This window comes from Chiloscyllium punctatum, chromosome 14 (genome assembly GCF_047496795.1).
Source record: "Chiloscyllium punctatum isolate Juve2018m chromosome 14, sChiPun1.3, whole genome shotgun sequence".
NCBI classification, from domain to species: Eukaryota; Metazoa; Chordata; class Chondrichthyes; order Orectolobiformes; family Hemiscylliidae; genus Chiloscyllium; species Chiloscyllium punctatum.
The window spans coordinates 36,829,504-36,853,211 of record NC_092752.1 but is presented as its reverse complement, the minus strand read 5'-3'; positions in this window follow the sequence as shown (position 1 = coordinate 36,853,211).

Here is a 23,708-nt window from a genome sequence, read left to right as displayed (position 1 = left end):
CCTACATCAACAGTTATGCCACATACCTGCCTCTTCTGCATTTCAGTACAAACAATAGACCACAAAAGAGCCGAAAGAATCAGGAGAGGTGGTGAACTGTCCAACATCTGGTCCCCTATGTGGACAGCATCTTGACTCTCTGGCCATCCTGTGTTGTTGACCAATCATGCCCAAACACCCAGACTGGTATAGGAGGTTGCCCTTGGGTTTGTGTGCTGGCACCCCCTGACTGAAGGCTATCTGGTTTGTGTTGAATTCAAGAGAGGGCTCATGAGGGTTGCCGTCATTAGTACCCTGCCCTAAGTAATGATTTAATCACACTTAATTTTATCATGAGCATAGATCTGATGATCTACCAAGTAGTTACAGCCATCTCCCATGGTGAACCCCAAATTACTGCAGGGGCTCTGCTGTGGTGGATACTTACAATTTAACAGTGTTATATTTTGTCTTTCATGTGACATGGTATGGTTCTAATTCATGAAATGACTGGCTCTTCTTCCAAATAGTTATCTCACGTTCAAATTTGAACAAAGAAGATTATGGATATGAAAAGCAAAGATTTGGCAGCATCAGTGAATACAAAACCGGAGTTAATGTTTCAGGTTCAACAATAGAACCTATTGTGTAAACAAATACTTTCGAACAAAACAATACATGATCTGGACAACCATGTCTTCATTTCTTTCTGCACAGCTATCAACTAGTTGGGTAATGGGTATTTTTCTTTGCTTCGTTCAGTACTGAAATGTTTTACTGTTTTGGTTTCTGTACTTTATTCCAGTTTTAATTGTACATGATTCTATTTACTTTATTGTATTCCAAGATTCAGTAGTTTCATTATTCATATTTACTTATTTCAGTCCCAACTTTTGGAAGATGCTCTTTGGAGTGAATGCACGTTTGTGAATTTTCTCCTGTTGAGACTGCAGGTAGCAAAATGTCTATTTTTATTAAAATAACAGCTCTTTTGGGACACTAAAGATAAACTGGCCAACTGAATGGTAAGCTGGGAAAACTGGCCAACACACCAGCATGCTGGGAATTAGATCAGGCCAGATAAGCTGGTGAAGCAGCTGGTGGAGGTATTCACTGACATCTTCAACCTCTTCTTGCTACAAGCTGAAGTGCCCTCTGCTTCAAGAAGACTACCATTATCCCAGTGCCAAAGAAAACATATGCCTGAGTAACTACCACCTAGTGGTCCTGACCTCCATAATCATGAAGTGCTTCGAGAGGATGGTCATGGCCCACATTAACTCCCAGCCTGCCTTGATCCCCTGCAATTTGCCTACTGGCAAAACAGGTCCACAGCAGATGCCATTTCCCCAGCCCTACACTTATCCCTGGAACATCTGCATAACAAGGGTCAGACTCCTATTTGTCAACTACAGCTCCACCTTCAATGCCAGGAGCCCTTCCAGACTAATCTCCAAATTCCAAGATCTAGGTCTCGGCTCTGCCTCTGCAACTGGATCCTCAGCTTCCAGGCACACAGTGAAGATAGACAACAGCACCTTCTCTATGATAACCCTCAAAAGGAAGAGTTCTCAGACCCATACTGTGCTCCCTGCACTGCCACGACTATATTGCCAAAACCTGAATGAATGCCATCTACAAGTTGGCTGAAGACATTGCTGTGGTAGGATAGGTATCAAACAAGGATGAGTCAGAATACAGAAAGGACATTGAGGGCTTAGGTGTCATGGTGCAGTGATAACAAGCTCTCTCTCAATGTCAGCAAAAGTAAAGAACTGATCATTGACTTTAGGAAGAAAGGAGGAAGACACGCCCCTATCCACATCAACGAAGCTGAGGTAGAGGAAGTCGAGAGTATCAAGTGACAATAAGTGATGATCTGTCCTGGACCTCCCATGTAGATGCAATGGTCAATAAGGCAAAACATCTCTTCTTCCTCAGGAGGCTAAGGAAATTCAGCATGTCCAAACGGACCCTCACCATCTTTTACACAAGCACCATAGAAAGCATTCCAACCAGGTGTATAGTGGCCTGGTACAGCAGCTGCTCTGTCCAGGACTGTAAGAAACTACAGAAAGTTGTGTGCATAGCCCAAACCATCACGGAATCCAGCCTCCTGTCCACAGACTCCGATTACATTTCTCGTTGCTGTGGAAAGGCTGCCAACCTCATCAAAGAGCCCTCCCACCCCCATAATGCTCTCTTCCAACCTCTTCCGTCAGGCAGAAGACACAGAAACTTGAACACATGTAGCAACTGGTTTAAGAGCAGCTTCCTCCCTGCTGTTATTAAACTCCTCAATGGACCTCTCTAACTTCAAATAATGTTGATCTTGTTAATGTTGGTCTTGCTTTGCACATCTCCTGTGCAGCCATAACTTAGTATGTCTCATTCTGTCTAAGGAGAAAGTGAGGACTGTGGACGCTGGAGAGTCTGAGTCGGAAAGTGTGGAGCTGGAAAAGTACAGCAGGTCAGGCAGCATCCGAGGAGCATAATAATCGATGTTTCGGGCACAAGCCCTTTATCAGGAAATTAGGTGTGGGGAAGAGGGCTGAGAGATAAATGGGGGGGGACGGGGCATGGGACTGAGAGGAAGGTAGCTTGGAATGCGATAGGTAAATGCAGGTGGGGGTGATGGTGATAGGTCGGAGAGGAGAGTGGAGTGGATTGGTGGGAAGGAAGATAATCAGGTAGGATAGTTCAAGGGGGTGGTGCTGAGTTGGAGGGTTGGGTAGGGATAAGATGGGGGCAGGGAAGATGAGGAAACTGGTGAAATTGATGTTGATGCCATGCTGGAGGGTCCCAAGGTGAAAGAAGTGGCGTTCTTCCTCCAGGCTTCGGCTGGCTAGGAATTGGCAATGGAGGAGGCCACGCGTGCCCTTGGCAGAGTGGGAGGGGGAGTTGAAGTGGTCGACCACAGGGCAGTAGGGTTGCTTGGTGCTTGTGTCCCAGAGATGTTCTCTGAAACATTCCACAAGTTGGCTTCCTGTTTCCCCAATGTGGAGAAGGCCACATCGAGAGCAACAGACACCGTAGATGAGGTGGGTGGATGTGCAGGAAAATCTCTGCTGGATGTGGAAGGATCATCTGGGGCCTTGGATAGAAGGTGAGGCGGGGAGGTGTGGGCACAGGTTTTAGTCTTCATGCAGTGGCAAGGGAAGGTGATGGGAGTGGTGGGTGGATTGGTGAGTGGGGGGTCCTAACGACCTACATCTATCCATCATCTTCCAAGCTACCTTCACCCTTGAACCATCCCTGTCCTATTTATCTCTCAGCCCTCTTCCTCTCCCTATATTCCTGATGAAGGGATTATGCATTGACTCTCCTCCTCCTCAGATGCTGCCTGACCTCCTGTGCTTTTCCAGAGCTACACTTTTCCACTCGCTCTGTCTAAGGTTTAGTATGTCCTTGTTTGCTATGATCTGCCTGTATTGCTCACTAAATGAAGCTTTTCACTGTACTTAGGTACATCTGTCTCCAATTAATCAAATCATATTTTTCCACAAGTTATGCAAGGCATTTACCTTGATTGATTCTATTGAATTGTCAAAACCCACATTCCTGATGAAGAATTTATGATGGAAGGTCGACCCTCCTGCTCCTCGGATGCTGCCTGGCTGGCTGTGCTTTTCCAGCACCACACTTTTTAACTCTGATCTCCAGCATCTGCAGCCCTCAATTTCTCCTGATTACATTGAAAGGATGTTAAATGAGATAATGGAACTGAGATAGCAAGTCAGGAAGCTTGCAAGTCATTCACCTATTCACAATTGAATAGTTCTTGATTAGCGAATGCTGGTAAGGTTTTGAGTTCAGCAGGGCTGTTTTGAGACAACCCATCTCCTAGGGTTAGCTTAATCAATAGAGAAGTTATAATATCCAAGATTTGGAGATGCCGGTGTTGGACTGGGGTGTACAAAGTTAAAAATCACACAACACCAGGTTATAGTCCAACAGGTTTAATTGGAAGCACACTAGCTTTCGGAGCGCTGCTCCTTCATCAGGTGATCACAACCGAAAGCTAGTGCTTCCAATTAAACCTGTTGGACTATAACCTGGTGTTGTGTGATTTTTAACTTTATAATATCTAATACTGTCTTTTGTAACACCCTCCCTGGGACAGAAAATCAATTGACACGGAGCAACTTGATTATCATAAACATATTGTTACATCAAACTGCTGTTAATAAATGATAAAAAGTCACTGTTCTTGGGAATGAGAGGACAACTATTTTTAAAAAGAAGGTCCCTCACTCACACTCCACAACATATAGCAGCAAGAAGTAGGAACTTTGGAAGCAGCAAGGACAGCCGCAACTCCAGTTCGGCCAGTTGTAATCAGGATAGTATAAATGTGTTTACTATCCTGCGCTTCCAAAACAGATATTACAGTGCTCCCAGTGTAAGGGCAGAGGCATTTAAGAACAATAATGTTACTCAGGAAATTAGAGGGAAAGACAGGTCTCCAAGAATTGCATGTGTATATTTTGTGTTTCCATGATAATAAATCAAATCTCATGGTAAACCACATCTCATTATTAGTGTAAAATGAGTCCCATTAAGATGTCTTGAAACACATATAAGTGGATAAATCCCCAGGATCTGATCAGGTATAGCCTGGAACTCTGTGGGAAGCTAGAGAAGTGATTGCTGGGCCTCTTGCTGAGATATTTGTATCATCGATAGTCACAGGTGAGGTGCCGGAAGACTGGAGGTTGGCAAACGTGGTGCCACTGTTTAAGAAGGGCGGTTAAGACAAGCCAGGGAACTATAGACCGGTGAGCCTGACCTCGGTGGTGGACAAGTTGTTGGAGGGAATCCTGAGGGACAGGATGTACATGTATTTGGAAAGGCAAGGACTGATTCAGGATAGTCAACATGGCTTTGTGCGTGGGAAATCATGTCTTACAAACTTGATTGAGTTTTTTAAAGAAGTAACAAAAAGGATTGATGAGGGCAGAGTGGTAGATGTGATCTATATGGACTTCAGTAAGGCATTCGACAAGGTTCCCCAGGGGAGACTGGTTAGCAAGGTTAGATCTCATGTAATACAGGGAGAACTAGCCATTTGGATACAGAACTGGCTCAAAGGTAGAAGACAGAGGCTGGTAGTAGAGGGTTGTTTTTCAGACTGGAGGCCTGTGACCAGTGGAGTGTCACAAGGATAAGTGCTGGGTCCACTACTTTTCATCATTTATATAAATGATTTGGATGTGGGCATAAGATATATCGTTAGTAAGGTGACAGATAACACTGAAATTGGAGGTGTAGTGGATAGCAAAGAAGGTTACCTCAGATTACAAAGAGATCTTCATCAGACGGGCCAATGGGCTGAGAAGTGGCAGATGGAATTTAATTCAGATAAATGTGAGGTGCTGCATTTTGGGAAAGCAAATCTTAACAGGACTTATACATTTAATGGTAAGATCCTCGAGAATGCTGCTGAACAGAGAGACCTTAGAGTGCAGGTTCATAGCTCCTTGAAAGTGGAGTCACAGGTAGATATGATAGTGAAGAAGGCATTTGGTATGCTTTCTTTTATTGGTCAGAGTATTGAGTACAGGGGTTGGCAGGTCATGTTGCGGCTGTACAGGACATTGGTTAGGCCACTGTTGGAATATTGCATACAGTTCTGGTCTTCTTCCTATCAGAAAGATGTTGTGAAACTTGAAAGGGATCAGGAAAGATTTACAAGGATGTTGCCAAGTTTGGAGGATTTGAGCTATAGGGAGAAGCTGAATAGGCTGGGGCTGTTTTCCCTGGAGCGTTAGAGGCTGTGGGGTGACCTTATAGAGGTTTATAAAATCATGAGGGGCATGGATAGGGTAAATAGGCAAAGTCTTTTCCCTGGGGTGGGGGAGTCTAGAACTAGAGGGCATAGGTTTAAGGTGAGAGGGAAAGTCATAAAAGAGACCTCAGGGGCAACTTTTTCATGCAGAGGGTGGTATGTATATGGAATGAGCTGCCAGAGGAAGTGGTGGAGACTAGTACAATTGCAACATTTAAAAGGCATCTGGATGGATATATGAATAGGAAGGGTTTGGAGGGATATGGGCCGGGTTCTGGCAGGTGGGACTAGATTGCATTGAGGCATCTGATTGGCATGGATGTGTTGGACTCAAGGGTCTGTTTCTGTGCTTTACATCTCTATGACTCTATGCCTCTAAGTGAGCAAGTAAATTAGACACACCAAAACAATGCTTGCAAGACAATCCTACTGAGTGGAATAATTGAACAAGACAAACAAAAGGAGAAGCATGTTCCTAGACCAGGATTTTGAGAGACTGAACAACAATATTTTCTGCAGTTAATTTGACCTTTGTCTGAACATCAGAAGGATTCCTTTAAACTCCTTGAGCTTGCTTCATTTGATTGGTTTACTGCCTAAAAATTGGTCCAGTAACATCATAGTTAGGAAATTCTGAAATCTATTCTAAAGCATGTCATAGCATTTAGAATGTACCAATGGGGTTATACAAAGAGACAATTTATAAAGGGAAAATAATATTTAATGTTTTTAACATCTTACCTAATAGTATTGATGAGGGAGTCCCAATGAACATGTATGTACTTTTGATAAAGTCTCACAAAGGAGGTTAATGTGCAAAATCACAGCACACGTGAGTGGTGGGAATATATTCTCATGGTATGAGAATTGGTGAGCAGACAGGAATCAGAGATTATGAATAATAGAGTTTTTCAGACTGGAAGTTGGGGACATGTGAAATGCTGCAGGGATTAGAGCTTGAACCCCAGATATTGACAACGTATATCATTGATTTGCATGAGGCAATCAAAAGGAACATTTCTTCGGCTGTTGAAAACATGAAACTGAATAGGATTGTGGATGTTGAGAAGAAGGTAAAGAACCTTCAAGGCAATTTGACAATTTGAGTAAGTGGGCAAATGCATGGTAGCTGGAATATAATTGTGAAGTTATCCATTTTACTAGTAAGAACAGAATAGCTGAGTGTTATTTAAATTATGATAGACCTGAGATATGGTAATGTACAACAGAACCTGGGTGTCCCTATGTCCCAGTCAATGAAAACAAGCATGCAAGTGCAGCAAACTATTAACAAAACAAATGGTATGGGAGCTTTCATTACAGGAGGGTTTGGTGACAGTATCAAATATGCCTTGCTGCAGCTATACAGGGTTTTAGGTGCGCCCAAACCTGGATAATTGTGCGTAGGTTCATTCTCTTTACCTAAGAAAAAATGCATCTGTGAGAGAACAGTGTAGGTTCATCAGACTGATTCCTGATACATGTTTGAGGGTTGAAGGGCCTGTTCCTGTGCTGTAATACTCTTTGTTCTTTGTTCTCTTTGTTCTTTGTATGACAAAAGTTGACGTTAACTGAGCCTCTATTCACTCAATGTTAGAAGAATTAGAGGGGATTCAGATGAAATATATAACATTCTGACAGAGCTGAACAGACTGGATCCAAGGATGATGCTTCCCCTGGCCAGTGGATCAAAAAGAGTTACAGTCATTTTGGTCTGAACTGAGGAGAAATCTCTTTGCTCAGACAATGGTGAATCTGTGGAAGTTACAACCACCAAAAGTGATGGAAGCTAAATAAACATTTATGGAGGTCGAAGATGTCATGGGGTGTGGGAGAGAGTTTCCGTGCCCTATCTTACTGAACTCACCACATTAATTACTTATCCACTCTATAGCCTCTTTCATCATTGATTTGCACCCAAACTTACCATCCACCATTCCCATAGCAACGCACCATTCAGCAGATATCTGTACAAAGACTGAAGTCCTTTGCATCCTCCTGCCATCTTTTAGGACTGCTGTGTACCCAGACAAGCCTTGGTCATATGACTTTGCCCTGAGCAGCAATGCAATGGTATAACTGCTGCAAAACCACACTGCCCCAAGCTAACATGGCTGGCATTCTGGAATTCTGAAGAAGAGTCATACTGGACCCGAAGCATTAATTCTGTTTTTCACTCTACAGATGTTGGTAGACCTTCTCAGTTTCTTCAGCTTTCTCTGTGGTTGTTTCTGCCTGACACTTCCTCCACACAGACAATCCCATTCTCTCATGTTAGCCACTGTTTAACCACACGTCGCACTCTACCACATCGCTAGCTGCATCCAATCCAAAAACCCTCAAAGTCAGTGCTACCTCGTCATTGACCAGTAGGGGATCACCACATATAGGAAATTGAATCAATCCAAACACACTTGTGAGCTTTTATTTATAGAAAGGAAAAGGGAACAGAAATGAAGTACAATGCTCCTCAATGTAAATCAGATTTGAGAGTCATGGTCAATAAATGTTACAGTCAACAATTTTCTGCTGCACCCCGCTCTCTTCAGTTGGAAGTATGTATCAGTGAGGTTCTGTCTGGTTTGCAGTGCTCTGTTATGGAAGCTTCCTGAACCCCAGCGTCCTCACTTTCCTCCTCCTATGACAGCTCCCATTCGCTCAGTTCCTCAGCATCCAGGATGTCGTCCTATTGCCTGCACCAATTGTGCAGAGGACAGCACACCAGGATGATGCAGCTCATTCTGATTTGAGGGCACTGCAAACAACAAGAAGGCATCTTCAGCAGCCCCATGGTCTGCTTTCTCATGGCACTCTGAGGCATTGGCAGAATTGTACCAGTACTCCACATCAGCCAAGTGGTTGCACCCTACATGTCATAAGCCATTCTCACAGTGGATAACCATTGATCTCCAGTAAGTAACCATGTAAGGCCCCAGAACCGCAGAAGCACTGGGTACATGAGCATATGAACTGTTGGCAGCTGCCAGTGTAGTCAGCACACACCTCCAAGATACGATAACAGTGACCTGAACATTCTTTGAATGGAAACACTTCTTGTTGGTGAACTGTGAAGCCAAACAGTATCAGTGCCACATGTACAGGGTCAATGGGATCCTTCACCTTGGGGGAAGTCAACGATGTTCCTGAAACCTACTGCCCTGGCTGCAGCATTAACTGTACCTTGGTGAAACAAAACAAACTATTGTGATCTTGCACAGATTACATTAGTCATTGACCCTGTGTTATTTGCGGGTGCAGCACGGACAAATCCTACACAGGCCACCCATCACTTATGGGAAGGGGCACAGTCTCAAAGAAATTTAGCTTTGTGGGCTGTGGCACAGCCACCAGGAGAAGATGGCCTCCCACTCCTGCAGCCCTCAGGTGCCACTCCAGCATCTAACACCGTTCCATCACAGTATCCTGGAACACACAGAGCCTATATCAGCATTGCACCTCACTCATCCCCAGTAAATGGAGTTAGGGGCCCAGTAAACTCTGCACTCTTGCACACCCCCTGCACCTGCAACCTGTCCTTGAGCTGGATGGTCCTCATCCTCTGCTCTTCCTTGCTGCTACTTCTGGGCCCTCCTTAGCCTTCACAGGAAGGCAGCCAGAGGCACCAATATTCTACCAATGGCAGTGCCCATGACTCTTGGTGGAAAGGAGATAAATTGGGCACAAAAAGAGCCAACATTTTTTAAAAATCTCAGAGCAATCATCAGAGATGTACATTCCAGATGAGCGATGAGCACACAGTGAGACCTGCTGGATGTGAATAATGGTATCTGAGTCTGTACTGGACATCCCCATTCTGTCTCAGTCTGAGCAGTCACTTGCTCACAATGCTGCGTTGGCTGAGTAACCATTACATGACAGTGAAAGGGGGAATTCCCTGTGTTCCCTCCCTCTCTCCCCACTCCTCTCCATCTCTGCTCTTTTGGAATGCTCCTTTGAACCTACTCCACAACCAATAATTTCATCACTTTTCCACATTCTTTAGCTTGGTGTCGATATTTTTGCTTCAAGAATTCTTCCACCTTGGGATATCTTAATTCATTGTTAGCTGGCAAGAAATGGCTATTTTCGTTTCAGTAATTCCATTGACTCATTTAGGAATGGAAACATTTTTCAGACTACTGGCATTAAAAGATTGATTAGTTTGTCACTGTTCTTCACCAGTGCTGAGCACCTTTTACACACGGTCTCATAGGATTTAATACACTGAAGAAAACATGGCCCTAGGTAGTAAGTATCTGACGGTATTCAAACTGGAGCCACTTGAATGACGGCCAAGTGACAGTTAAGATCTGAACTCTGGATGGTTTACTACCTGAGGGGGGGATTAATCTTGTTTAACAATGGAAATATGAGATAACTAAATGGTGGCGGTTTTAGACTGCTGAATAGTGTATAAAATCTGATCTCAGATGAAATGAATTTGGTTTCAGCTTGTAATGCTGGCGATGGGATGATGGAACTTGTCATTTGAAACTTTATTGACTCCAGGGAGAAGTTTCCTTAAATTCACCAATGTAAAAATTCTTAAATTGGTCACAATCTTATAAATTATTATGGATGACATGAATCAGGCAGCATTGTTTTGATCTATTTATTAGAAGATGGGCAGAACAGTTTCACGGAGTTGGAAGTGAATCACTTCAAGACTGATTTAGAAACATAATCTGAGTGGAGAGACCAAGTTTTTTTTATAAATGGGCTGTGCACCCAGAAATAAGCGTGCTATATAGAATCAAAAGAATTGGAAAGACTATCTAAGTTATTTGTGTCCTGGTCATTGTGTCTGTATCAGATTGTTTGGTTCTTAATGTTTAATTGATAACTTTCTTACCAAATTAAAAATGTCACACCAACACACAATGCTCTTCTGGGACTGTGGGGAATTTAGCTTTATATTAGCCAATATCAATGCCACAGACTAGGATGAGAAAAATGGGTCAGATTTACATTCTATGTTACCAAACATGCCAAGCAAGCTAGATGTTAAGAAGATTTGACATTGAATGCAGAGCTGGTATCTGGCATGGTGGCTCAGTGGTGAATGTTGCTGCCTTACAGCACCAGGGACCCGGGTTTGATTTCAGCCTCAGGCAAGTGTCTGTGTGAAGTTGGCATATTCTCCCCTCTGGGTGCTCTGGTTTCCTCACGCAATTCAAAGATGTGCAAGTCGGGTGGATTGGCCACGTGATAATTTCCCATAGTGTCCAGGAATGTGCAGGCTAGATGGATTAACCTCGGGTAACAGGGTTGTGGTAGGGTGGTGGGTCTGGGTAGGTTGTTCTTCGGAGGGTCAGTGTGAACTCAATGGGCCAAATGACCTGCCTCCGTGATTTGATGATGCAGTTCATGGCTTGCTCACGCTGTTAGACTTTCCATGGTTCACATGACCACACAATCTAAGGGCAGCAGCTGCATACAACCTTCATTGGTATATGCTAACCCTCCATGACGATCATGGCACATCTCTGATACATTGACAGGACATTCTGAAAGTGTAGATCTGCATTGAAAGGCAAACCAGCAACTAGCATTGAAAAGCTACTTCAAGGACACTTTGCAGTTGGACAGGCACCCAGCTTATAGATTGGACATCTCAGGGCTGCTGGTTGCTCTCTTAGTATGTACTATTTAGCACTCTACATACATGCCCACAGTATCCATGTCTCACTATGCTAATTAATGCATTTACACTGCCATGCTGGTTAGCAGTCCTCAGAAAATGGGGTGGACATCTTTCCTAAGCAGCAGCTCCATTTTAAGTAAGTGCATTATAACATTGTCACCCACACCACTAAAATGCCCTCAACATGTTTTCCTGCTCCTTAATCAACTGCGCTCCCCAACTATGCCTCAGCGTACAATCCAGTTCCACAGCTGTGCTGAAGGGACCCTGGATGGAAAACCCCAGGGATATCTGTGTCTGGATAACTCAGACATGTCAAGGATGATCCCTAGCATGGAAGAGTTGTCTTCTGAGCAAAGGTTAAACTGGTTGAGATTCTACTCACTGGAGTTGAGATTAATGTGACGTTATCTCATTGAAACATCTAGGATTTGATTTGATTTATTTATTGTCACGTGTACTTATTACATGTATTTGTTAGGAGAAAATGAGCGCTGCAGACGCTGGAGATCAAAGTCGAGAGTGTGGTGCTGGAAAAGCACAGCAGGTCAGGCAGCATCTGAGGAGCAGGAGAATCAACGCTTCAGGGATAAGCCCTTCATCAACCCTTCCTGATGGAGGGCTTATGTCCAAAACATTGATTCTCCTGCTCCTTGGATGCTGCCTGACCTGCTCTGCTTTTCCAGCACCACACACTCAACATGTATTTGTTACAATGCAGTGAAAGCAGTATATAATGTCACCACTTTCCAGCGCCATCTTAAAATACAGAAGATAACCAAAGATATAGAATAGAAAATAAGGCAATAACATTAGGAGTTCAACTTTATAGCCTTTCTTGTTAAGTGCTTAGCCATCGGCCTGGATCTAGGCTCTTCCACCACGACGCTGAGACCAACATCAGCACAAAGCATTCAGCCAGACTTATGTCCCTTTGCTGGGATGCTGCCGCTGGAACACAGTTGCCATTCTTCAGTGCCATCTTGCCTCCACTGACATCGCCGCAGCCACGAGTCCATACTGGGCCTATTTCAGCAATGCAGCTGCTGCAGATACTGCCGAATTCCACCCTAGGCCCAAACAGCCTCCCTCCACAACCACCGGCAATACAAACCCCCTTCTGATGTGCTGGGCACCTCATCAATACTCAAGATTAGAGTGGTGCTGGAAAAGCACAGCAGGTCAGGCAGCGTCTGAGGAGCCGGAAAATCGATGTTTTGGGCAGGAATCCTTCATCAGGAATGAGGCTGGGAGCCTCCAGGGTTGAGAGATAAATGGAAGTGGGGTGGAGCTGTGGAGAAGGTAGCAAAGAGTGCAATAGGTGGATGGATGTGGGGTTGAAGGTGATAGGTTGGAGAGCAGGGTGGAGCGGGTAGGTGGGAAGGAAGATTGGCAGGTAGGACAGGTCATGAGGATGGTGCTGAGCCGGAAGTTTGGAACTGGGGCAAGGTGGGGGGAGGGGAAATGAAGAAACTGGTGAAGTCCACATTGATGCCCTGGGGTTGAAATGTTCTGAGGCAGAAGATGAGGTGTTCTTCCTCCAAGCGTCGGGCGGTGGGGGACTGGCAGTGGAGGAGGCTCAGGACCTGCATGTCCTCGGCAGAGTGGGAGGGGGAGTTGAAATGTTGGGCCACGGGGCAGTGGGGTTGATTGGTATGGGTGTCCCGGAGATGTTCCCTAAAGCGCTCTGCTAGAAGGCGCTCAGTCTCCCCAATGTAGAGGAGACTGCATCGGGAGCAATGGATACAATAAATGACATTGGTGGAAGTACAGGTGAAACTCTGATGAACGTGGAAGGCTCCTTTTGGGGCCTTGGACAGAGGTAAGGGGGGAGGTGTGGGCTCAGGGTTTGCAATTCTTGCGGTAGCAGGGGAAGGTGCCAGGACGGGAGGGTGAGTTGTTGGGGTGCGAGGACCTGACCAGGTAGTCACGGAGGGAACTGTCTTGCAGAAAGCGGATAGGGGTGGAGAGGGAAATATATCCCTGGTGGTGGGGTCTGTTTGTAGGTGGTGGAAATGTTGGTGGATGATGCAGTTTATGCAAAGGTTGGGAGGGTGGAAGGTGAGCACCAGGGGGGTTCTGTCCTTGTTGCGGTTGGAGGGGTGGGGTTTGAAGCTGGAGGGGCGGGATGTGCACGAGATGCGTTGGAGGGCATCTTCAATCACGTGGGAAGGAAAATTGTGATCATTAAAGAAGGAGGCCATCTAGTGTGTTTTGTGGTGGAACTGCTCCTCCTGGGAGCAGATGCGATGGAGGTGAAGGAATTGGGAATACGGGATAACATTCTTCTAGGAGGTAGGGTGGGAAGAGGTGTAATCCAGGTAGCTGTGGGAGTCGTTGAGTTTGTCAAAAATGTCAGTGTTGAGTTAGTCCTCGTGGATGGAGATGGAGAGGTCCAGAAAGGGGAGGGAGGTGACAGGTGAATTTAAGTTCAGGGTGGAGCGTGTTGGTTAAGTTGATGAACTGCTCAAACTAATTTGCGTGGGATTTGGATCCTGGGCATCCACACAAGAGCTATCCCAGTCTTCTCCTGTGATGTACAGTATTCTAATATTGGGCACTCTTCCATTGCTCCTGGCTCCCTCTGCCCTGCTGTGGGAAGCTTTCTTGTGTAATGAGAGGAAGGGAGGGACTGGGTGAAGTGAGTGATATGGATGTTAGTCTTGTTTCAGATGAGGGAAAGGTGGTGAGGTGTTCCAAGCAAATTTCAAGCAGTGCTGTGGGCATGCAGAGTAAGTGGATGAGTGTCAGAGCAAGTGATGGGAGACACTGCAAGCAGAGCATGAGCCTTGGTGGGAAATGGGTGTACAATTAGAAATTGAACTACTGTGAGGTAACTGAGAGAAGAGTGCGGCACTTCCCTTGATGCAATGGAGAAGATCATTGAAGAGTAGGGGAATCAAGACTTATTGCTGTGGCAATGCTGGTTGTCCCTTCAGTTCATGAAGTCAGTAATGACCGAGGTTGCAGCCTTTAACCTTCTGCCAGGATCAGGTGTTGCAGCCTCCTTTGCTGGTCCTCTGAGAAGACCTTCCTCTGAACTGTTCCTCAACTGAGCCCTTCAGAGGGTACCCATAGCAGAACCGCAGTGCCCTCTTCCCCTTCTCAGACATTTCAGATTCAATTCATCAATGAGCAGGGCAGCTCCTGAATTCTCATTAAGGTTCACAGTGCCTTTTAAAGATGGTATGACTGCAAATGATGCCAGTCCTTTGGCAGATATCCACTGACTGGCGAGTTATTCTGGGAATGGCATGTAGTAAGATGAGGTTGGAATCACCGTGGGATGAAATAGCCAAGAAGCAAGAAATCTTGCTGGGCCTCACAGTGGAAATCTCTGGAAAAATCTTGATATAACTCAAGCCTAACCAAAATGAAGTACTATCCAGCCTACAGCCTTGTACCAAGTTGCTATGTTATGGAATATGCTCACTGATTCCTAGTGGGGAGTTGTACTCAAAGAGAAGGATGGTTAGAGGTAAGGTTCACACATAGAGTGCTGACTATCCAAGCCAAGCCCCCTATAAGCACAGGGAGAAAGTGAGGACTGCAGATGCTAGAGATCAAAGTTGAGAGTGTGGTGCTGGAAAAGCACAGCAAGTCAGGCATCCAAGGAACAGGAGAAGGGATATTTTGGACATATGCCCTTCATCAGGACATGATGAACCTATGAGCACAGCCACTCACTAACATTGTAGGCTTCCTGAATTCACTATTATGTCTTGGAGTTGCATTTACTGAAAGTTTCTCCCAATCCACTGATGTAACCCTGGCAGAGATGGAGCAAAGGAAGAGAAGCCATAGAAAATGTACACATATAATGTCATCCATATTCAATCACAATTCATATTTCATACTTAGAGGATATTTCTAAAGTAATACAAGGGATTGTCAATCACGATACCAGGAAGGAAGGGCTTGTTATATGAGCAGTGGTTAAGGACTCTATGCCTGTACTTGGAATTTAGAAGGATGAGGTAGGATCTGATTGAAACTTTTAGAGTAGTGATAGGCCTAGATAGGGTGAACATAAGAAGATGCTCCCACTAGCAAGGGCATAGCCTTAGAGTGAAGGGACAACCATTTAGAAGTGAGATGAATAAGAATTTCTGTAGCCAGAGGATTGTAGCACATTGCCAGAGAGGGTTGTGGAGGCCAAGTCTGTAGTGATTGTAATGAGGTCAGCCAGGTGGACATTAAAGAATATGAGTTTCCTGACTGGGGCTGTTGATCTGGTCCAATCAGGGAGCCCTGGCTAACAGATATAAAGAGGATCAATAGACAATAGACAATAGGTGCAGTGGTAGGCCATTCTGCCCTTCGAGCCTGCACCACCATTCAATATGATCAATACTGATCATCCTTAATCAGTATCCTGTTCCTGCCTTATCTCCATAACCCTTGATTCCACTATCCTTGAGAGATCTATCCAACTCTTTCTTAAACGAATCCAGAGACTGGGCCTCCACTGCCCTCTGGGGCAGAGCATTCCACACAGCCACCACTCTCTGGGTGAAGAAGTTTCTCCTCATCTCTGTCCTAAATGGTCTACCCCGGATTTTTAAGCTGTGTCCTCTGGTTCGGCCCTCACCCATCAGCGGAAACATGTTTCCTGCCTCCAGAGTGTCCAATCCTTTAATAATCTTATATGTCTCAATCAGATCCCTTCTCAGTCTTCTAAACTCAAGGGTATACAAGCCCAGTCCCTCCAGTCTTCCAGCGTAAGGTAGTCCCACCATTCCAGGAATTGACCTCATGAACCTACGCTGCAATCCTTCAACAGCCAGAATGTCTTTCCTCAAATTTGGAGACCAGAACTACACACAGTACTCCAGGTGTGATCTCACCAGGGCCCTGTAAAGCTGCAGAAGAACCTCTTTGCTTCTATACTCAATCCCGCTTGTTATGAAGGTCAGCATGCTATTAGCCTTCTTCACTACCTGCTGTACCTGCATGCTTACCTTCATTGACTGGTGTACAAGAACACCCAGATCTCTTTGTATTGCCCCTTTACCTAAATTGATTCCATTTAGGTAGTAATCTGCCTTCCTGTTCTTGCCACCAAAGTAGATAACCATACATTTATCCATATTAAACTGCATCTGCCATGCATCTGACCACTCACCTAACCTGTCCAGGTCACCCTGTAATCTCCTAACATCCTCCTCACATTTCACCCTGCCACCCATCTTAGTATCATCAGCAAATTTGCTAATGTTATTACTAATACCATCTTTTATATCATTTATATATATTGTAAAAAGCTGCAGTCCCAGCACGGATCCCTGCGGTACCCCACTGGTCACTGCCTGCCATTCCGAAATGGAGCCTTTTATCACTACTCTTTGTTTCCTGTCAGCCAACCAACTTTCAATCCAAGTTAGTACTTTGCCCCCAATACCATGTGCCCTAATTTTGCTCACTGACCTCCTATGTGGGACTTTATCAAAAGCTTTCTGAAAGTCCAGGTACACTACATCTACTGGATCTCCCTCGTCCATCTTGAGTTATATCCTCAAAAAATTCCAGAAGATTAGTCAAGCATGATTTCCCCTTCATAAATCCATGCTGACTCTGACCTATCCTGTTACTACTATCCAGATGTGTCATAATTTCATCCTTTATAATAGACTTTAGCATCTTTCCCACCACTGAAGTCAGACTAATTGGTCTATAATGCCCTGCTTCCTCTCTCCCATCTTTCTTAAAAAGTGGTACAACATTAGCCACCCTCCAATCCGCAGGAACTGACCCCGAATCTATCGAACTCTGGAAAATAATCACCAACGCTTCCACGATTTCTCGAGCCACCTCCTTCAGTACCCTGGGATGTAGACCATCAGGCCCCAGGGACTTATCAACCTTCAGACCTAACAGTCTCTCCAACACCAATTCCTTGCAATTATAAACTCCCTTAAGTTCAGGTCCTTCAGCCACTGTTACCTCAGGGAGATTGCATGTGTCTTCCCCAGTGAACACAAATCTGAAGTACCAATTCAATTCTTCTGCCATTTCTTTGTTCCCCGTAATATTCCCCTGTTTCTGTCTTCAAGGGCCCAATTTTAGTCTTACCCCTTTTTTTGCCTTTCACATACCTAAAAAAGCTTTTACTATCCTCTTTTATATTTTTGGCCAGCTTATCTTCGTATCTCATTTTTTCTCTGCATATTTCCTTCTTAGTAATCCTCTGTTGTTCTTTAAAAGCTTCCCAGTCCTCTGTTTTCTCACTTATCTTTGCTATTTTAACTTTATATGTTTCTTAACTTCCCTCGTCAGCCATGGCCACCCCTGCCTCCTCCTAGGATCTTTCTTCCTTTTTGGAATGAACTGATCCTGCAACTTCTGCATTATACACAGAAATATCTGCCATTGTTCCTCCACTGTCATCCCTTCTAAGGTATTGCAACATTGAATATTGGCCAGCTCCTCCCTCATAGCTCCATAGTTCCCTTTATTCAACAGAAATATTGTCACTTCCGATTGTACCCTCTCCCTTTCAAATTGCAGATTGAAGCTTATTGTATTATGGTCACTACTTCCCAATGGCTCCTTCATTTTGAGGTCCCTGATCAATTCTAGTTCGTTGCATTATACCAGATCCAGAATTGCCTTCTCCCTGGTAGGCTCCAGCACCAGCTGTTCTAAGAATTCATCTCGGATTCTACCAGTCTACCTGCATGTTGAAATCCCCCATCACAACTGTAGTAACATCTTTGCGACAGGCCAATTTCAGCTCCTGATTCAACTTACATCCGACATCCAGACTACTGTTTGGGGGCCTGTAGATAACTCCCAAGAGGGTCTTTTTACCCTTAGTATTTCTCAGCTCTATCCACACTGACTCTACATACCCTGATTCTAGGTCCCCTGAGGAATTCCCGATGAAGGGCTTTTGCCCAAAACGTCGATTTTCCTGCTCCTCGGATGCTGCCTGACCTGCTGTGCTTCTCCAGCATCACTCTAATCGAGCAAGTTATTGAGTGCATTTATAACAGAGATAAATAAGTCCTTGATTAGTAAGGGGATCAAGGGCTATGAGTAGAAGGCAGGAGAATGGGGTTGAGAAACATATCAGCCACGATCCAATAGCAGAACAGACCCAAATGGTCACATTCTGCTCCTGTATCTTATGGTCTAAGCACCTATTTGAGAGGAACTTATACTGTATCAAGAGTTTGATCACTTCTTTTTGATGCTTGATTTAGATTTTTCCTTATTTTTCATCCGTACTTCACTCCATCATCTACCATAAATCATGACTTTAAGGTGCAGTTTCATCATCTCTGGCTTCCTAATTCAACAACAGCTAGCCAAATTTTAAATGGAAAATTAAAGGATTGATGATTTGCCGTATTGGTCCACTGCAATTTTTGCAAAAATCCATAACAAATAGAGAAGACATGCTGAAAACACTAACGATTTTTCACATATTCCACCAAATTTAATCAGAGCATTTGTTGGGGACTATTGGGAGATCAAACTGTAACTACAAACAGAGACCAACCCTTACTCTGACTTCCCAATGAGCAAGTACAATGGGATATCATCAGGAGCAAAAAGCAAAGTGACCTTTCTCAAACAGGCTCCCATTCACTGAATTAACTGTGGCGTTCCTACCATTTGTCCAGCTGAGAATTACAATTTCATGATACACTGTTAAAGATTTACCTTCAGCTATGTATTCATTGAAGGTTTTGCCCTGATCAAAGACCATACTCAAAACCAGATTCAGATGAGGATAGATATGCTTGTATTCCCAACTGCTCACATTTTCATTTCAGATTTCTGGCAAGGTTTTGTTGTTCATCTAAATAAAAACGGAAAGAACTGTCGATGCTGGAAATAAATGACAGGGCCATCATCTGGATCTGACCCATCTGCTGTACTTTGACCCTCACCTCCTCTTTCCCCTCCCACAACAGCGGTGGGGTCCTCCTTGTCCTCACCTACCATCCCTCCAGCACCCCCATCCAGAGCTTCATTACCTGCCATTTCCGTCACCTCCAGCAGGATGCTATCACAAACACATATCTCACTCCCCTCTCTTGTCAGCCTTCTGCAGGGCCTGTTTCCTCTGGTCCACTCCACCTTCACTCCCAACACTCCCCACACAACCCCACGGCACCTTCTGCTGCAATTGCAGAAGGTGAAACACATGTCCTTTTACCTCCTCCCTCCTCCGTATCCAAGGGTTCACGCACGCCTTCCAGGTGAAGCAGCATTTTACCTGCACTTCACCCATGCTTCACTCAATCTAGTCGACTGCATTCACTGCTCACAATGTGGTCTCCCCGACACTGAGGAAATGAAGCGTAGACTGGGTGACAGCTTCGCAGAACACCTATATTCTGTCCTCAAAAAAGATCATAAGCTTCCAATTTCCTGTCACTTCAACACACCACTGAATTCCCCGGCCAACATCTCAGTCTCAGGCTTGTTGCAGTGCTCCAGCAAAGCTCAGCTGAAGCTGAAAGAACATCACCTCATTGCCATTTGAGAACTCTTACAGTCTTCTAGACCTCAACATTGAGTTCAACAACTTCAGAGCTTGAGCTCTTCCATGTCCTTACCCCAAACCTACACACACCAGGCCTTATTATCACATGGCCAGTTATTACACACAACCCATTGTTAGCCTCTAACAGTCCCCATTAATAGCTTTTCATCCTCCTAGCCTGGGCAGCACAGTGGCTCAGTGGTGAGCACTGCTGTCTCACAGTGCTAGGGATCCGGGTTTGATCCCAGCCTCGGGTGACTGTCTGTGTGGAGTTTGCACATTCTCCCCATGTGTGCGTGGATTTCCTCTGGGTGCTCTGGTTTCCTCCCACAATCTGAATATGTGTAGGTTATGTGAATTGGCTATGCTACATTGCCTGTAGTGTTCAGGGATATGTAGGTTGGGTGCATTAGTCAGGGGTAAATGTAGAGTAATGGAATGGGTTTGACTTGGGAGGGTCAGTGTGGATTCGTTGGGCCGAAGGGCCTGTTTCTATCCTGATAATTTCCACTCCTTTGTCTGTCCCACTATCATTGTCTCTTTGGGCTATATCTCCACCTATCATTTACTTCTTACCTGCTCTTCCACCCTATCTTCTGCATATAACTCAACATTTTCCTAGCTACCATAAGTTCTGAGGAAGGGTCGCTAAACCCGAAACATTAACTCTGATTTCTCTCCACAGATGCTGCCAAACCTGCCAAGATTTCCAGCAATCTCTGTTTCAGTTCATCTGTTCATCAGTGAAAGGTTGCAATTCAAATAGTTCTGTAGCTTTTCTTTACTGTACATAAATGCACTCTTACAGTTAAAACAAGTCCTGTGATTGAGATCTACCCTGCATTTGATTATATTCAACCTTCCAAGGATCAGAATTAATAACTGACTGTAGTCTCCCCGGATTTCTTTTTAAAACTCAGAGTGTGCTAAAGTTTGTTGTGAAGTTATGATAGCGTGTAGCTTTGGAATTGAGCCAAAATAGACGAACAAAAGGAGATGCTGTCTCTTCCAAAGTTCAGAAACAAATCTCAATGCGCAAAATCGCTCCATGTCAATCGACAGGTGTTCAAACATGGATTAAAAATGCTCAGCTCCTTAAACCTCGGAAAAAATCCATTACTTTGGAATGAATTCTTACGAATCTCGAAGTCATGTTTATTTTCAAAACAAACACCCAGCCAGATTGTGCCTGCTTAAACCATAAAGCAATGCCAAAAACTACAATCTTAAAATTACTTCTCTGTCTTCATTTCAGTTGATGCATGGGTATTTTCATAGAAAGCTGAGGATTAATGCAAATGTTTCATCAGGCTGGCTCTACTACAGTTAGTGAAGCCACACTACTTTCTGTATTGATTTCCAAACATTTGTTTGACTTAACTAAGTTACCAAAATAAATTGCAGGTCTGAGCCTTGCTGTTGAGAATTTCATTGCCAATGCTGTTTCAGGTTATTTGCTTAGGCTGAATGCCAAGAAATGGCAAGACATTGTTTGAGGTTTATCGCTATACTCTGTAATAATGATCATGGCATTAGCTCATTCATAACTAGTTGTACAGTTAATAGACATGGCAAACTTCTTTATCATCTGGGTAAATTTCTATGGACACGCTGTTAAGAAATTAATAGTTGGAGTTTTCCCATGACGAATCCACTTGGGTTCTTTCGCTAAATAGCAGAGATAAAATCAAAGCCTTTCATCTTGTACTCATCAGGGCTAACACACAAGAAGCCAAATTTGGAAAGCCAGCACCAATTTATACAGCATCTGGAGAGTGTGCAGAGTGGTTAGATCATGAGTAAAATGAAAATGCAGCAGGAACAGTTATCTGTAGATGTGTAGGTGCTGGTGTTGGACTGGGTTGGACAAGGTCAGAACTCACGTGACACTTGGTTATAGTCCAATAGGTTTATTTGAAGTTGCAAGCCTTCAGAGTGCTGCTCCTTCATCACTTCACCTGACGAAGGAGCAGAGCTCCAAAAGCTTGTGATTTCAAATAAACCTGATGGACTATAACCTGGTGTTACGTGACTTCTGACCTTATCAATAACTTACTTGATTAATAAGGTCAGCCCATGCAGGCAGACTCTGATTGATCCGAGTATTGCAATGGGGAATTGATGGTCTCCATGACCCTTTTTTCAATGAAAAAAGTGCAATATATGGACAAATATAGGAGAGAATCCTATATCTTAATATAGATGATTTTTAGCTTATGCAAATATATTGTGACCTCAAGAGATAATTTTTAAATCTAAGCACAGTCAGGACTATTTAGCAAATGTTATCCAATACAAAAGATGTATGCAATATTGGACATGGTGTTTTGAGGTTCACAAGCACTGCATGGATAAGCACAATCAGCACACATGCTTACTGTGAATAATCAATGAGTACTGATTGGTGTGGTCAACCAGTCATTGAGATGTTTAGCTTACATCACTGGCATCACAAAGGGCACTGAAATACATATTACATCATTGGTTTGTCTGGTAAGCAATATGGCCCAATGGCAACACCATGTTTAATGGAGAAAAAAAAACACTTGTATGTTTAATGCATTGTCGAAGTATAAGACAGCTAACTTCACCAGTTGTTCAAATCTTTAAGGTGCTTTCCTCTTTCACGGTGATCGGAGGTAGTCTGGGTGCCATGCAGAACCAAGAATGATGGCCAAAAGCCCTGTTATGACTTTGTGTAATATACAGCAAGTGATGATTTGATCAGGGTAGCCATTATTTTGCAGGTAGCAATTATTATGCAGGATAGTTTTGATATACTCTATCTCAACATCAAGACGAAATGGTGAGCAAATGGCTACGGTCCTATTTACAAGGATTGCCAATAAGGTTGAGCTTGTAGCATGTGGAACTGTAGGAATCCCAGTACCAGAGAATATTAAGCTTGCGGTAGAATGTGGTTGGGACCCATGGGCAGATTTCTCAACTAACACAAGGAGGGAGGCAATCATTTGATTGATCCGATTCAATAGTAAATTTGAGCACAGGATGGAATTTGTTCAGCTGTGTAAAGAACTTCTTTTAGTGCATTTAATTATTGCAAGTACGTTATCAGATGTATGTAAGGGGTAGGGGCTTAGTGATCATTCCATTGAAGACATGCTTCTTGTGGTAACCATTGAAGATGTTAGCAAGATCAAGGCCTGGAAGTGATCCCACAGCAATGACATCTTTTTGCACGTACAGAGAAACTGAACTCAACTGTACAAGCTGCAAAACTAGGTTACTGCGCTATCATGGCATATTCTAAATATCAATGATCTTCTTAAGTGATGCGTTTGTGAATAAACTGGCAGTGTCAAAAGAATACATGATACGGAATAGCTCTGGATATGAAGGCCTTGTAGAGTTTTGGCAAAAGTAAGGCAGTTTTTCACACTGCGATCCAAGTATGTTAGTTATATGTCCCACTGACTGACAACCTGTACTTCAAACAACACTTCCCTTTGCCTACTCACAGGAGGCAGTGTGCCAGTTATGTTCAACCTGCTAGTGCTTGAATATTAAATGCAATATTAAATGTGGTTCTTCTGCGGGGCAACATATATTTAATGATTATGACTGCTTGGAATGAGCTGCCAGAGGAAGTGGTGGAGGCCCCTATAATTACATTTAAAAGGCACCTGAATGTGTATATGAACAACAAGTGTTTAGAGGGATATGAGCCAGATGCTGGCAAATGGGACTAGATTAATTTAGGATATCTGGTCAGCATGGACATGTTGGACTGAAGGGTCTGCTTCTGTCCTGTACAACTCTATGACTTAGTGCTAAGAATT